Here is a 15,205-nt window from a genome sequence, read left to right as displayed (position 1 = left end):
AGTTAGAGCACTTCATTGGTGATACTGACAGCTGGAAACTGCGGTGCTGCTGTAGTAGGCTATTAACTATGGCGTCACTGTTGTTGCATACGTGAACCTGTCTTAAGAATCCCACTCAAAATCATATGGTCGGGAGGCACGGTATGTTGAGGACAAAATCTTATATTTGAATTTTTTCACTGTTAAATAATTTAGATGGAACTTGTTTTACTGCTGGTTAAATTGTATACACACGAAAACCTAATAAAATGGAAGGCTAACTCCTTAGATTTTCCTACTTCATGCTGATCCTGTTGACTCCACAGATATTCATGTACTGCTGTGATCATGGCTGTGATTGATTCGTTTGGTTAATAACTTTGACTTGGCGGTAAATACTAATAAGGCAGAAGGTAGTGATTAAAGTTGTTGTTTGCTGTCCTGGTTAATGTTATAAATTAATGTCGATTGTTACAGAGTCTGTTGTGCAAGTGTTTCAACTGTGATGGATAGAACTGGGAAAGAAATGTTCTTGCTTGTCAATTAGTAATTTCATATTTCGAGAGAATGGATGGGAATATGCGTTACGTACCTTGGAGAGCAGCGAGTGAAGGATCAAGGGTAAATAATAATATTGAATAATAATAACAATAGTAATACAAAATTTTCGATATTGAAACTGAAACTTTATTAGTTAGCCAATAAAATTTCAAGTATCTATGTTAATTCTGTAAGAAAATGTAAGTTCGAAATCCCACTTTCTATTACTAGGAAATTTAATCGCTCGTTTCTTTGTAAATGTCATTAACAGCGCTTTATGCATGCTTTAGTCTGACATGTAAGAATCCGATATTCATCCTTAGGCTTTCAGTCAACCGTCGATGTGTAAGATGATATAATATTGCAATTGCAAGCGTTTGGACGTAATTGGTAAGAAATTCATGACGTTGTTTTTATCACCGCTGATGAATCTTTTGTAACAATATTAATTGTGTAATATACGAACTGCTGATTGTCAGTGTCCTGTCCTGTGGGAGAAATGTAACTCATTACTAATTTATTTGTATGTTAGTTACTGGCACGTAAAATCTGAGTGTTTCAGTCTAAAGAATGCCCAGGCGGTGAACTTCTCAAAGCTTAATATGCATTCTGAATGATAAATTGCCATAATTGGCACTGTTTTTAAACTTAGATATAGGTAGCATGCTGTCTACAACTTCTCACAAGGGAGTTAATATTTTGGACTCTGCAGACCATAATATTGATCATTTCCATATACTCACTATATTGTTATAAACATATGCATAATTTTTCCACGCCACAGGTAAATTAACAGTTAACCCCACTGTCGTAACTTCAGAAGCGTGTACCAGTCTGAGACTGGCACTACCGTTATTGTTGATTTACAGTTTCATAAATTACTTTAGCACACTTTATCAACCATTCTGCAGAGTCAGCAAGCAAGTCCCTTGGATATATAGCACACCAGAGACAAAATAAGTTTAATGTGCATTAATTACCATACTTTGATGGCTCTATGAACAAAGAACCACCTGTTCAATTTAGTTTATGTTGGTGGCCTCTATTTGGAATGGAGATACAACACGCAGGCAAGTTTCGTTCATGGTGTTTGTACAAGTTGTAATAATTTTTCGGTTCTTGCGTTTTATCCTTATGACCTTCATAATTTCAAGGAATGCGTTCCAATCGACATTAATGTATTCATCTTTTGTCTGTGAAGTTGGGATTATTACATTCTTCTTGAAACCTCAGGGTATTTCACCAGTCGCATGTGTCTTGTATAACACATGGAATAGTGTTGTTACTTGATATGTCCTCCCAAGGATCTCAATAATTCTTTGGAGATGTCATCTACCCTTGAGGCTTTGTTTCAGTTTTGGTCTTTCAGTGCTCTGTCAAATTGTTCTAGAAGTATCACATTTTTCATCCCATCTTCATCTGCTTCGTGCTTGGTTTCTATGATATTGTCTTTAAGGTGAAGTTTGTTTCCTTTGTATAACATTTCTGCACATTTCTTATCTCTTACAGTCTTCCCATCTTTGCTTAACGCTGGCCTGCCATCTGAACCATTAATGTTTATAGAAAAGTGGGTAATGGTTGTTTTTTTTTTCCCCCAAAATTTACTCATTCATTATTTGAAGAGTTTTGTAAAGCATTCAGCATGGTGCCTCACTGCCAACTGTTAATGAAGGTACGAGCATATGGAATGAGTTTCCAGATATGTGACTGGCTTGAAGACTTCTGAAGTAACAGAACCCAGTGCATTGTCCTTGATGGTGAGTGTTCATCAGAGACGAGGGTATTGTCATGCAGGTCCCCGGGAAGTATGATACGATCACTATTATTTTCTACATATATAAATGATCTGGCGGCAGCAGGCTATGGCTGTTTGCTCATGAATGCGGTTCCACTGTGAATGCTGTTCTCAAACAAGGGATGAGTTAGTTGACATTAGTAAGGAGCTGGAAATCGCTGTGACTACTGTCAAAAGATTGGTAGCTGTTGTGAATCGGTGTGCTGGGAGGGCTCCCGAGAATCGTGTACCTGTGATAACTGTACGAGAGGTACCTCAGGTACTGTCCTCTCCTTTGGATCCTGTCTCCTCTGCGGAAGGTATAGGATTTGTTATTACCTGTCCAGTAGACCGCGAATAATGTGTCAATGATAGATCTAGGTGACCTGTATGTGGTGGACTGGGACCAGGGAGGATTCAGGGCGTTGTACCGACTCTGAGTGTTGTACCGATCCGCCTAACCAACAAGTTTGAGGTGCTGTCTTTCACTGAAATTGAGGCAGTGGGACTCACGTCACCTATTTTGGGGAAACCTGTATTGTCCGGTGTCAGGAAGAAGCAAACAAAAATAGGGTAGGGGTCTATTAACTGTCGGAAGTTCAGATGTGAGGTGAATGATTGTACCCCTTAGGGAAATGGCAGCAAGGGACAGGAAAGGACACAAGGAGCACTCGGTTTATATGTCAGGGGGCGTCATTCAGCATGTTGAAGAGGCTATTCTGGCAGCCATTGAGGGAACAGGGTGCAACCAACTGCAGATTGGAAGAAATGATGCTTGTCCTCGGGGCTCCGAGGTCATTCTTGAGTAATTCCAGTGACTGGCAGAGAAGATTAAGATGATCAGCCTAGCACATAGAGTTTCAACGAAGCTCACAATTTGCAGCATTGTCCCAAGAACTGATTGTGGCCCTTTGGTTCTGAGTCGAGTGGAAGGATGGAACCAGAGACTTTGAAAGTTCTTTGACAAGCTAGTCTGTGACTTCATGGACTAATGCCATAGGGTTAAGAACTGTAGGGTCCCCTTAAAGAGATCAGGTGTGCAGTACACGTCGGAGGCTGCTACTCAAGTAGCTGACATAATGGATTTTTTAAATTAGGAGACACTCCATCCAATCCAGGTACAGATAGCTGTAGGAAACCCAGAAGTATCAGTTTAAGGTTGAAAGAAAAGCCTCCAAAAGGTGAGAGTATTAAAATCCTAATGGTTAACTGCCACAGCATTTGCAACAAAGTGCCAGAGTTTGAAGCGCTCATTGAAAGCAGTGAAGCTTACATAATACTAGGTACAGAAAGCTGGATGAATCTGAAATTGATGGCAGCGAGATTTTTGGGGGGAAAAAATTTAAGTGTTCATTGAAAGGATTGGAAAATGGAAAATGGAGGTGGTGTATTTGTTGCAGTAGACAAGAAACTCAAAGCCACTGAGATGGAAATAGAAGCTGCATGTGGCACTCAGTATCAGGGCTGGGCATAAAATGATAATTGGACCCTTCTATCACCCACCAGACTCATCTCGATGTAACTGAAAAGTTAGAGGAAACGTCAACTCACTTGTAAGTAAGTTCCCCAATCATACTGTAATCATCCATCAATTAATTGGGAAAATTACAGTTTTGTTAGTGATGGGCATGATAAAACATATTGCGAAACTCTACTAAATGAAAACTCTGAAAACTACGTAGAACAGATAGGAACCTCTCTCATGATGGAAATATATTAGACCTGAGGATATCCACATCGAAATTATCAGTGACCATAACATGGTTGTGGCAACAGTGATTACCAAAGTACAAAAAGCAACTAAAACAAGCAGAAAGATAATGTTGAGTAAACTAGATAAAAGTCAGCTGTGTAATACCTCACTGAGGAACTTGAAACTTTCAGCACAAGGCATGGGCATGTAGGGGAACTCTGGATCAAATTTAAAAGAATAGTTGACCATGTACGGGATAGGTAAGTACCCAATAGAACAGTTCATAATGGGAGCAATCCTCCATAGTATACAGTCACTGTAAGGAAACTCGTAAAGAAACGGAGATTACTGCATAATAGGTGTAAAACAAAGCTTTAGGGCTGTAGATAGAGGGGTACTGAATGAAATGCGTTTAGCTGTCAAGAGAGCAATGCGTGCTGCCTTCAATAACTACCATAGCAGAATATTGTCAAGAGGTCTTTCACAGAATCCAAAGAAGTTCTGGTCACGTGTAAAGCTGTTAGTAGCATCAAAGTTAGTGTCCAGTCCATAGCGAATAAGACATGAACTAAAATTGAGGGAAGCAAAACAAGAGCTGAAATGTTGATCTCCATTTTCAAATGTTCCTTTACAAAGGGAAACTCAGGAGAATAGCCCCAATTTAATCCTAGCACCATTGAAAAGATGAATGAAATAAGTATTAGTTTCAATGGTGTTGAGAAACACATGAAATCATTAAAATTGAGCAAAGCTCCAGGCCCTGATGGAATCTCTGTCAGAATTTGCAGCCGAGTTAGCTATTCCTGTAACTATAATCTATCGTAGATCCCTTGAACAAAAAACTGTGCCCGAACAAGGCACAGGTCACACCTGTGTACAAGAAGGTTAGTAGAAGTGATCCACACAACTACCATCTAATATCCTTGACATCAATCTGTTGTAGAATCTTAGAACATATTGTGAGTGTAAACATAATTAGATATCTTGAACAGAATTACCTCCTCAGTGCCAACCAGCATGGATTTCAAAAATATGGAGCAAGTGAAACCCAACTAGCACTTTTCTCACAAGACATATGAAAGCTTTGGATCAATGCAGTCAGGTAGATGTAGTGTTTCTTGATTTCCGAAAAGCATTTGACTCAGTTCCGCACCTACAGTTATTGTCAAAAGTAAGATCATATGGACATCCAGTGAAATTTGTGACTGGATTGAGGACTTTTTACAAGGGAAGACACAGCATGCTATCTTGGATAAAGTGTAGTCATATGTAGATGTTACTTAAAGTGTGTTCCATGGAAGTGCGTTGGGACCCTTGCTATTTATGTTAAATGTCAATGACATTATAGACAATATTAATAGTAAAATCAGGTTTTTGCAAATGATGCATTTATCTATAATTCACTACTATCTCAGAGAAGCTGCTTAAATATTCAGTAAGATCTAGGTAAGATTTCAGCATGGTGCAGAGATTGGAAACCTGCTTTAAATGTGCAGAAATGTAAAATTTTGCACTTCACAAAATGGAAAAAAAAGTAGTATCACATGACTATAATATCAGTGTGTGTCTATTGGAATTGGCCAACTCATACATTGTAGGGATATGAAATGGAACGGTCACATACGGTAGGTTCCGTCTTGGATAAAGCAGATGGTGGACTTCAGTTTATTGCTAGAATACTGAGGAAGTGCAATCAGTCCACAAAAGAGATTGCTTACAAATCACTCGTGTGACCCGTCCTACAATATTGCTCAAGTCTGCAGGACCCGTATCGGATAGGACTGAGGGGGGATTTTGAACATATACGGAGAAGGGCAGCACAAATGGTCACAGGTTTGCTTAATACATGTCAGAGATATGTATGAGCTGAACTGGAACCCTCTTGAAGATAGAAGTAAACTATCCCAAGAAAGTCGGTTAATCAAGTTTCAAGAGCTGACTTTAGATTATTACTCTAGGAATAAACAACAACCTGCTATGTATCAATAACACAGAGATTGTGCAGATTAGAATAATTACTGCAAGGGCAGAGGCATTCTGACAGTCATTCTTCCCACAATCCATATGTGAATGGAACGGGAAGAAACCCTAATAACCGCTACGGTGGGGCGTACCCTTTGCAATGCACCGGGTGGTGGTGTGCAGAGTATAGAATGTAAATGTTGCTGTGGTGTATGGGGAGGTATCGTTGAGTGACTGTAGGAGGATAAAAGACAATTCAGACAAAGTTTGTAGTTGGTGTAATGAACAGCAGCTAGCTCTAAATGTATAAAAATATATGTTAATGCAGATGAGTAGGAAAAATTGACCCATAATGTTATAGTATAGCATTAGTGGTGTGGTGCACTGTTTGACATAGTTGTGTCGATTAAATATCTAGGTGTAGTGTTGTACAGCGGTAGGAAATGGAATGAGCGTGTAAGAATTGTAGTAAGGAGGGTGAATGGTTAACTTTGGTTTATTGGGAGAATTTTACGAAAGTGTAAAGGAAGATATCGGAACAATTCAGAGGTTGGCTGCTGGATTTGGTATTGGTAGGTTTGAACAACCCACACTTATTATGGGTGTGCTTCGGGAACTCAGATGGGAATTACTGGAGGAAAGGTGGTGTTCTTTTCAAGGAACAATGTTGAGGAAATGTAGAGTGCCGACATTTGAGGCTGACTGCAGAATGATTCTGTTGCCAACAATGGACATGTCACGTAAGGACCGCAAATATGACAGAGAAATTAGGGTTTGTATGGAGGCATATTGATAGTCATTTCTCCTAGCTCTATTTGTGAGTGGTACAGGAAAGGAAATGACTAGTAGTGGTGCAGGGTACCCTCTGCCACACACCATATGGTGGCTTGTGGAGTATGCATGTAGGTGTAGATCTTGTATTGAGTTCCTTTCGCATTTTTCAGTCAATAGTTCTCTAATGCTCCCTTTGATATACTCAGAAAGCACTAGTTCTTGCAGCATATCTGGTTCCTTTATCCTTAATTTCCTCTCTTCAGTCAATTTCTCCAATTTTAATCTGCAGTTCATAACGAGTAGATTATGCTCAGAATTCAGATGTGCTTCTTGAAATGTTTTGTAGTTTAAAGACTAGTTTCTAAATTGCTGTCGTACTAATGCATAATCTATCTGAAACCTACTGTTGTGTCCAGGCCATCCTGTGTAATGCAGCCATCTTTCTTATCCCAAGTGATGAAACTTTGCTCATTGCAAAATTCTATCATGTGGCTTCCTTTTTAATCGCTTTTCCCTTTTCATGTTCCCCATCGCAGTTTCATTTTCATCTCCTGTGAGGTATGCCCACACAATGCCTCTTTCGTCATGTGCAATCGCAAATGCAGAGGAATAAAAGGGCAAGCACAAAAATTTGTGGAAAAGATGCTTGTTTGCATGGGGGTTCTCGTGTGCACATGTTGCCTTATTGTGTCTCTAAATTCCCTTCTTTCCTTGGGAGATTGTGTTATGATTATTGTGATGAAAAGGTGACAAAAAAAAAGAAAGTGATAGAGAGATATATAAACAACAGAGGTACAAGAAATACAAAGTGATGGCAATGTTTTGTCTGCAAATTTCAGGAGGAGGTCACAAGGAGATTTTAGATTTTCTGCTTGAGAAACTGCAGAGATAAGGCTGGCAATAAAATTTTGTTAGCTAATGACTACATACTTGTTCGAATTATTTATTCCTCATTTCATAACAAAGCATTTCAATTCTATAAAATTTGTAATGTGGAATAATTGTAATTTATTATTTGATTGTTTTATATGTCTTTTTGCTGTAGGATTGTTTTATATGTCTTTTTGCTGTAGGAAATGCATAAGCATGTAATTACTGGCATATTTTGTTCCTGTACAATATTACAATTTGCGTCTATTAGCACCTATAAGTACTGTTGTCATGTATAATTATAATGTGTTCCATACCCATGCAATTCTCTCGCACACTGGATCAGTGGAACATGAATAAATAAATAATTAAAAGGAAAAGTGATTATTCCTGAAACTGAGGAATAATTAAGAGAATTTCTTAGTCATTATGTAAAAGGTAATTTACTTTCAATGTGTCGTATGTATTTCATCATGAAATATAATTTAGATTGACATTCTCAGACTCGACAAATGTAGGTATTTCATAGACGCCAGAATCCACTAGAATAGAGGTTGTGTTTTTCAGTTTCATATCTTTTTTCATCATCTATGTGCTTCATTTATATTTTTAGTAGTTCATTGATGAGCTGCACATACCCCATCACTTCTTTTGTTCAGATGTCGGGCTCCTTAGTTGTTGTGCCTAAGTCACCATAGCATGAATATTTGTCCGCAGTTTTCATATATGTACAATTTTCATAAATTTTTTCGACTTATTCTTCCTAGTTATCGAATTTTGAAACTTATGATTTCTTATTCTTTACAGAACCTTTATACCTAATATGTCACACTCAGGGCAACACATGTCGAATTTTATTTCAAATTATCTTCACACGACTTTTTTTCTTTGTCTGTTATCATCTATAAACTTAAGCATGCTTCCATTGGAGTCAACAGATATTGTTGTACATAAATCACTCTACAGCATAATCTCAACACACTACACAATCAAACACATATGGGCCCCAACTGCCTGTCATCTGTTAAAAAGTGCAAAGATTCCCACTGAAGGCAATTGGCAATGTGCTTTATGCATGGCCTCCATTGCCGGGAAATTACGCATGCACACATGTGCATGTGTAGTTGCACTGTTGGAAATCAATGTGCATGCGCAAAGTTGAACACAAAAAAGGCATTGTGCGGAAGCACCTGTAGGAATACAAATAATTTCTTTAACAATAAAATGGAAAGAACAGATTGGTTCAAGTGGCTCTGAGCACTATGGGACTCAACTTCTGAGGTCATTAGTCCCCTAGAACTTAGAACTGGTTAAACCTAACTAACCTAAGGACATCACACACATCCATGCCCGAGGCAGGATTCAAACCTGCGACTGAGCGGTCTTGCGGTTCCAGAATGCAGTGCCTAGAACTGCACGGCCACTTTGGCCAGCAACAGATTGGTGCTCACCACGTCAAGAAGCCATTGTCACAGGCAGACACAATGAAATAGAACATTAGAAATACTTGCAGCTTTTGGACAAAGTCCTTCTTCAGAAGTCAGTCTCTCTCTCTCTCTCTCTCTCTCTCTCTCTCTCTCTCTCTCTCTCTCTCACACACACACACACACACACACACACACACACACACACACAAACAAATCCATGGTACAACGATATGCATCTACAGTCTATGCTAACCTTTTCATGGGCAATCAGGAGGAATCCTTCCTAACCATTCAGACTCTCAAACCCCTCCACAGCTTCTCCCCCATTCGCTTCACTTGGTCGTCCTCAGCCCAACGAGCCACCTTCTTCAATGTTGACCTCAGCCTCAAGGATGCCTACATCAGTATTTCGTCCATATCAAACCTACCAATCGTAACAATACCTCCACTTGGACAGCTGCCACCCATTCCACACCAGGAAGTTCTTTCTCTACACCCTAGCACCAGTGGTCATTGCAACTGTGGTGTCAAGCAGTCCCTCTCCAAATATGCAGAGGGATGCTCTGAGGCCTTTCCAGAACGAAATTACCCTACCAGCACTGTTCAGAAACAGATCTCCTGTGCCTTGTCTTTCCAGTCACTTACCACCTCACAAATACACACTGTCTCTCCACAAAACAGCACTCCACTCATGACTATGTACCATCTAGGAAGGGAACAGCTGAATCACTTTCTCTGCCACAGTTTCAACCAACTCTCATTGTGCTCTGAAATGAGGAATGTCATACCCACTATTCTCTCATCCCTTCCACAGTAGTATTCCACTGCCCACGGAACAGAAGCAGTATCCTTGTTCACCCTTATTCCACAGCTGCTCCTATCTGTTACCTCATGGTTCATATCCCTGCAATAGACATGGATGCAAAACCTGTCCAATACATCATATCACTATTATTACTCATGTCCTGTCACAGGCATCTCCTATCCCATCAATGACCTAGGAAAGTAGCCACACAGTTTACAAACTAACCTACAACTACTGTACTGCTTTCTGCATGGGCTTGACAACTAACGCTGTGTCTGTCCGCAGAATGGCCAATGCCAACTGTGACCAAGGCAGCTAGACTATCCAGTTGCTGAATGTGGTGCTCAGCATGATGTTTTCCACTTTAATGACTGCTTCACAGCCTGTGCCATTTGGATTCTTCCTACCGATACCAGTTTCCGTAAATTGTCCAGTTGGGAACTCTCTCTACAACATATCCTTTGTTCCTGTAACCCTCCTTGCCTCAACATATGCTAGTCCCTGTCCTCCTCTTACATATCCTCTTCCTTATTCCCACTCCAGTACACACAGGCATTCATACTACCAGTACACCTACAAGTCCTTTCCTGTTCTCTAATTCTCTTCTCTCCTTTTCCCCCTCCTCACCCTGCCCACTCCACTCCCCAATCCCACTGAGTACAGCCTCTTGACTCTTCACCTAGCAGCAAGTAGCCTTCCCTGCATACTCCCACAAGCAGTGCTAGCACCTTCCCCCATCCTTACCCAGCTGCTGTCTCTCTCCTTCCCCATCCCAAACTGCATCCTCACCCCTACTACCCACTCCAACTAGACAGCTGCACCCATCAGACACAGTCACCGTTGGACCTTAGTACTCATGACAATATCTACATGTGTGCGAGTTGTTGGGTGAGAATTCTTTTTCTGAAGAAGGACTTTCTCTGAAAGCTGAAATTATTTGTAGTGTTCCCTTTCATTGTATCTGTCTGTGATTCAACACCTCCTCTATTTGATGAGTAGCCATCTATCCTCTCCATATTCCTGTTACACCATCCTAGACATTTTTTAAAATAATTTCTTTTTTCAATTAACAGAACATTCCGGGTTAATATACTGTCCCCCTCTGTGTGGAACATTTTCGGGGGGGATCATAGCTTCTTTGAGTGTCCAGTGCACCATCTGGCTCGCTGTTGACAGCAGCAAAATTTTGTTTACACATGCTTCTGTGCAATGGCGTGACGTCACATGTTTTTAATACCCGAGTGTGACTGGCCGTTGTCGACTGCAATTGTCTGCTGTTGCTACCACCCCATGGTGGAAGGCTGGTACGCATCTTCTTCAGCACTGGAATCCAGATACTCAATTTCATGGCCTCCTCCTTCCTTTCGAAATCCCTAGGTTGTTGTACAATCTCTGTGACCTCTAATTGTTCCTGTCTGCATCTCACTGTGTCATCTTCATGGTAAGTAGCAAACTGTCTGTTGCGGATTGGCAAGACAGCCAACCCACTATGAGGAAGCTGAAAGGCACGCGTTTAAACTCTCACAGGCTGGCGTGAGGTCTGGAACAGGACAAGGAATTGAGACTAGCAAAATAAGTATGTATCTTCTGGAATACTTAACTTTAATCCATAATTGGTGAATATCGCTCTTGACGGTACATGTTTTACAGCATCACTAGTAACTGGTAATGGCGCCTTGTTAGGTCGTAGCAAATGACGTAGCTGAAGGCTATGCTAACTATCGTCTCGGCAAATGAGAGCGTAATTTGTCAGTGAACCATCGCTAGCAAAGTCGGCTGTACAACTGGGGCGAGTGCTAGGAAATGTCTCTAGACCTGCTGTGTGGCGGCGCTCGGTCTGCAATCACTGATAGTGGTGACACGCGGGTCCGACATATGCTAACGGACCGCGGCCGATTTAAAGGCTACCACCTAGCAAGTGTGGTGTCTGGCGGTGACACCACATTCCTCCCCCGCAAATCGACGTACGGTTGTGGCATAAGGCTTCCGCCTGCCGTGGAGAGGACCCCATGTTGGCGTATGCGACGAGGTGGGGAGCCTAACAACAGTTGAGGCTGTGCCATCCGCACCCTGCCATTCGGACCGAGGGGAGCTAGGAAACGCCTGAAAACCTGCTTCAGGGTGCACGCCAACATGAGGTGTATGCGCCCGTAGAGAGACAGGAGGGGCGAAGGGTCGACCTCAATCGGGCCGGGGCACCCGACGGGTGAAGACGACATATGGTCCGGAGCAGGCAAGAGTTCCATGGCGGAGGACAACTGGTCAAGGGAAGCGATCGGCGGCGCGTGACCCAGGGAGGCGCCCGGCGGTTGCGGCGACGCGTCCACTGCGGGCGTCGCCGGCAGGAGAACAGGCGGCGGCGCGTCGCCATGGGGCAAAATGGAAGGCAGCGTCGGTAACACCTGGGGCTGAGGCAAGCCAGTAGATGGGTCCCCAGGGTGCTGACCGGACGGCACCGTCGCTGAAAGCAGACGGGGAGCGGCAGATCCCGTGCGACGACAGAGGCGCAGCTGATTGAGATGCCGACGCACCCCACCAGAGGCCCCCAAACCCAGATACATACCGCGGCCGAGGCAGCGAAGAATGCGCCCTGCGAGCCAACGCCGCGAACCGTGATAGTTGCGGTAGTAGACAACGTCGCCTGGGGCAAAAGCAGGTGTCTGCCGCTGCACAGGAACCTGATGCGGCGGATGTAGCAAAGACATCAAGGTGCAATGAGGGCGACCGTGAAGCAACTCAGCCGGGGAGCGACCATCTCGAGGCTGAGAGCGACACGAGGACAAAAAGAGGAATAACGCGTCCTCCCGAGAATGCGACTCTTTCAGCTTCAACATCTGTGACTTGAAATTCCTGACCAATCGTTCAGCGGCACCGTTTGACTGTGGCGAAAACGGCACGGACGTCAGATGTTGAATACCATTGGCCTTGCAGAATGACTGAAATTCTGCGGACATGAATTGTGGGCCATTGTCGGAAACAATAGTCTGTGGAAGACCTTCAATGCAAAAGATAGCGGATAACGCTTAGATGGTGGCAGATGTCATCGTGGAAGACATCCGGACAACAAAAGGAAAATTACTGAATGAATCGACGAGAACCAACCATCGAGCATTCCAGAAGGGACCAGCAAAATCGATGTGTAAGTGTTGCCAAGGGGAAGTGGCGTTGGGCCATGCAAAGAATTTCCGCGGTGGTGCTGATTGTTGTTCGGCACACACCATGCAAGAAGAGCACATATTCGTAATCGCGGCATCGATTCCGAACCAAGTACAGTGCTGACGAGCAAGTTGTTTTGTCCTCACTACACCCCAATGTCTTTGGTGGAGAAGCCGTAAGACAGAGGACTGTAACGAACGTGGGACCACGACCCTGGACTGATCATTATCAGAACGCAACAGCAAAACACTACGTCGTACAAAAAGTCTCTCCTTGTGAGGAAAAAATCGGCGAACCAGTGGATCCTCGATCCGTGACTTTGACAAGGGCCATTGCGTAGCAACAAAACGCAGAACGGTAGCAAGGACAGGGTCAGCAGCTGTGGCTGTAGCTACACTACGAAAATCAATCGGAAACGATTCGACGACATCATCGGTTTCCGAATCAATGAACATGCAAGCAAGTTTGGAGGAATCGAATGCTCTATCCTCAGCAACAGGCAAACGGGACAACGCATCGGCGTTTCCGTGCTTAGCAGTGGACCGATACAAGATATCGTAGTGGTACTGTGAGAGGAAAATAGACCAGCGAATGAATTTCTGTGCTGTACGTGGAGGTACAGGCTTGGTCGGATGAAAAAGCGATGTCAAAGGTTTGTGGTCGGTGATGATGGTAAAGTGATGACCATACAAGAAATCATGAAACTTTGTAACACCAAATACGAGAGCCAGTGCTTCTTTCTCGATCTGTGAATAATTTCTTTGCGCAGACGAGAGCAATTTGGATGCAAAGGCAATAGGGCGATCGTGCGAACCATCTTTGTGCGCAAGCACAGCACCGATCCCGAAATCCGATGCATCCACCATCAACAAAAGGGGCTTCCGGGGATCGAATGGCGTAAGGCAAGTATTGGAAAGCAACGCCGTTCAACTGGTGAAAGGCGCGTTCGCATTCCGTCGTCCAGACGAACGGAACACCCTTACGGCGTAAGCGATGTAGCGGAGCTGAAATGGAAGAGGCATGTGGCACATATTTGAGATAGTAATTGATTTTTCCCAGCACACTCTGTAGCTGCTTCAAATTCTGTGGCGAAGGAAAGTCTTGTATGGCACGGAGGTGCTCTGGACTGGGATGTATGCCTTGGGCATTGAGTACATGTCCCAGATAGGGTAAGTCACGAGCAAAAAACACACATGTGTCCTTCCGCAAGCGAAGACCATTTTGTCGCAAGACCTGAAATAATGTTCTGAGATTGGCTAAATGTTCATCTTCCGTCTTTCCAGAGATCACAATATTGTCCAGATAGTTTGCTGCAGTAGGGACCAACGCACAAACAGTTTGTAGATATTGCTGAAACAGTGCAGGGGCAGATGCACACCCGAATGGCAGTTGTTTGAATCGGTACAAACAAAGATGCGTGTTAACCACCAAGCCGCTCTGGGATTCTTCATCCACCGGTATTTGCAAGTACGCATCTGCTAGATCCAACTTCGAAAAATATTTACCCGGGCACAGTTTGTCAAAAAGATCTTCCGGGCAGGGTAAAGGAAAAGTTGCAGTCACTAGTTGGGGATTCACTGTTGCCTTGAAGTCCACACAAAGTCTCAATTTTCCGGAAGGTTTTGGCAAAATTACTAAGGGTGATGCCCAGAGAGAAGCCTGCACACATTCAATTACACCTTGTGATTCCAAATCGTGTAATGTTTTTGCGACCGCATCACGCAATGCGTGGGGAACATTGCGCGCTCTGAAAAATTTCGGTTGCTTGTTTACTTTCAGTTCCAAATGTGCTTTATAGTTCTTAGCGCAACCAAGGCCCGGTGCAAAAATGTCCGCAAATTCTTCACATAGACGAGAAACACTGGCTGAAGGCACAGTCTGGTTCACTGATAGGACCTGATTTACTATAGACAAGTTAAACAACTGAAATAAATCGAAACCAAACAAGTTCACTGCAGAAGAAGAACGAAGGACGTAAAATGATACAAGTTTTGTTTGTCCTTTGTATGTTGCAAGAAGGCTGCACTGTCCTAACACAGGGATCGCTTGTCCTGAATAACTACTTAACATTTGCGGCACGCAACGGAAGTGTGCCCAGCTGTTTGTACGTGTCGTGATTGATCAATGAAACTGCAGCTCTGGTATCGAGCTGGAATGGTATCACTTTGCCGTTAATGTCCAAGTCCACAAAAAGTTTATTGTCCTGCTGACGACCAGAGCGACTG

At 42.9% G+C, this 15,205-nt stretch overlaps 1 long non-coding RNA gene across 1 annotated transcript in view; it reads left to right on the top strand.

The window, feature by feature from the left end:
* Positions 1 to 398: 398 nt before the first annotated feature.
* Positions 399 to 15,205, top strand: part of LOC124777676 — a 63,060-nt gene continuing 48,253 nt past the window's right edge. The window contains exon 1 of the long non-coding RNA XR_007015763.1: positions 399 to 600. This is a non-coding gene — a long non-coding RNA (uncharacterized LOC124777676). The remainder of the gene's footprint in view (positions 601 to 15,205) is intronic.

The sequence above is a fragment of the Schistocerca piceifrons genome, chromosome 2 (genome assembly GCF_021461385.2).
Source record: "Schistocerca piceifrons isolate TAMUIC-IGC-003096 chromosome 2, iqSchPice1.1, whole genome shotgun sequence".
NCBI lineage: Eukaryota > Metazoa > Arthropoda > Insecta > Orthoptera > Acrididae > Schistocerca > Schistocerca piceifrons.
Note: the sequence above shows the minus strand (reverse complement) of the source record. Positions and strands in the feature narration are given on the sequence as shown.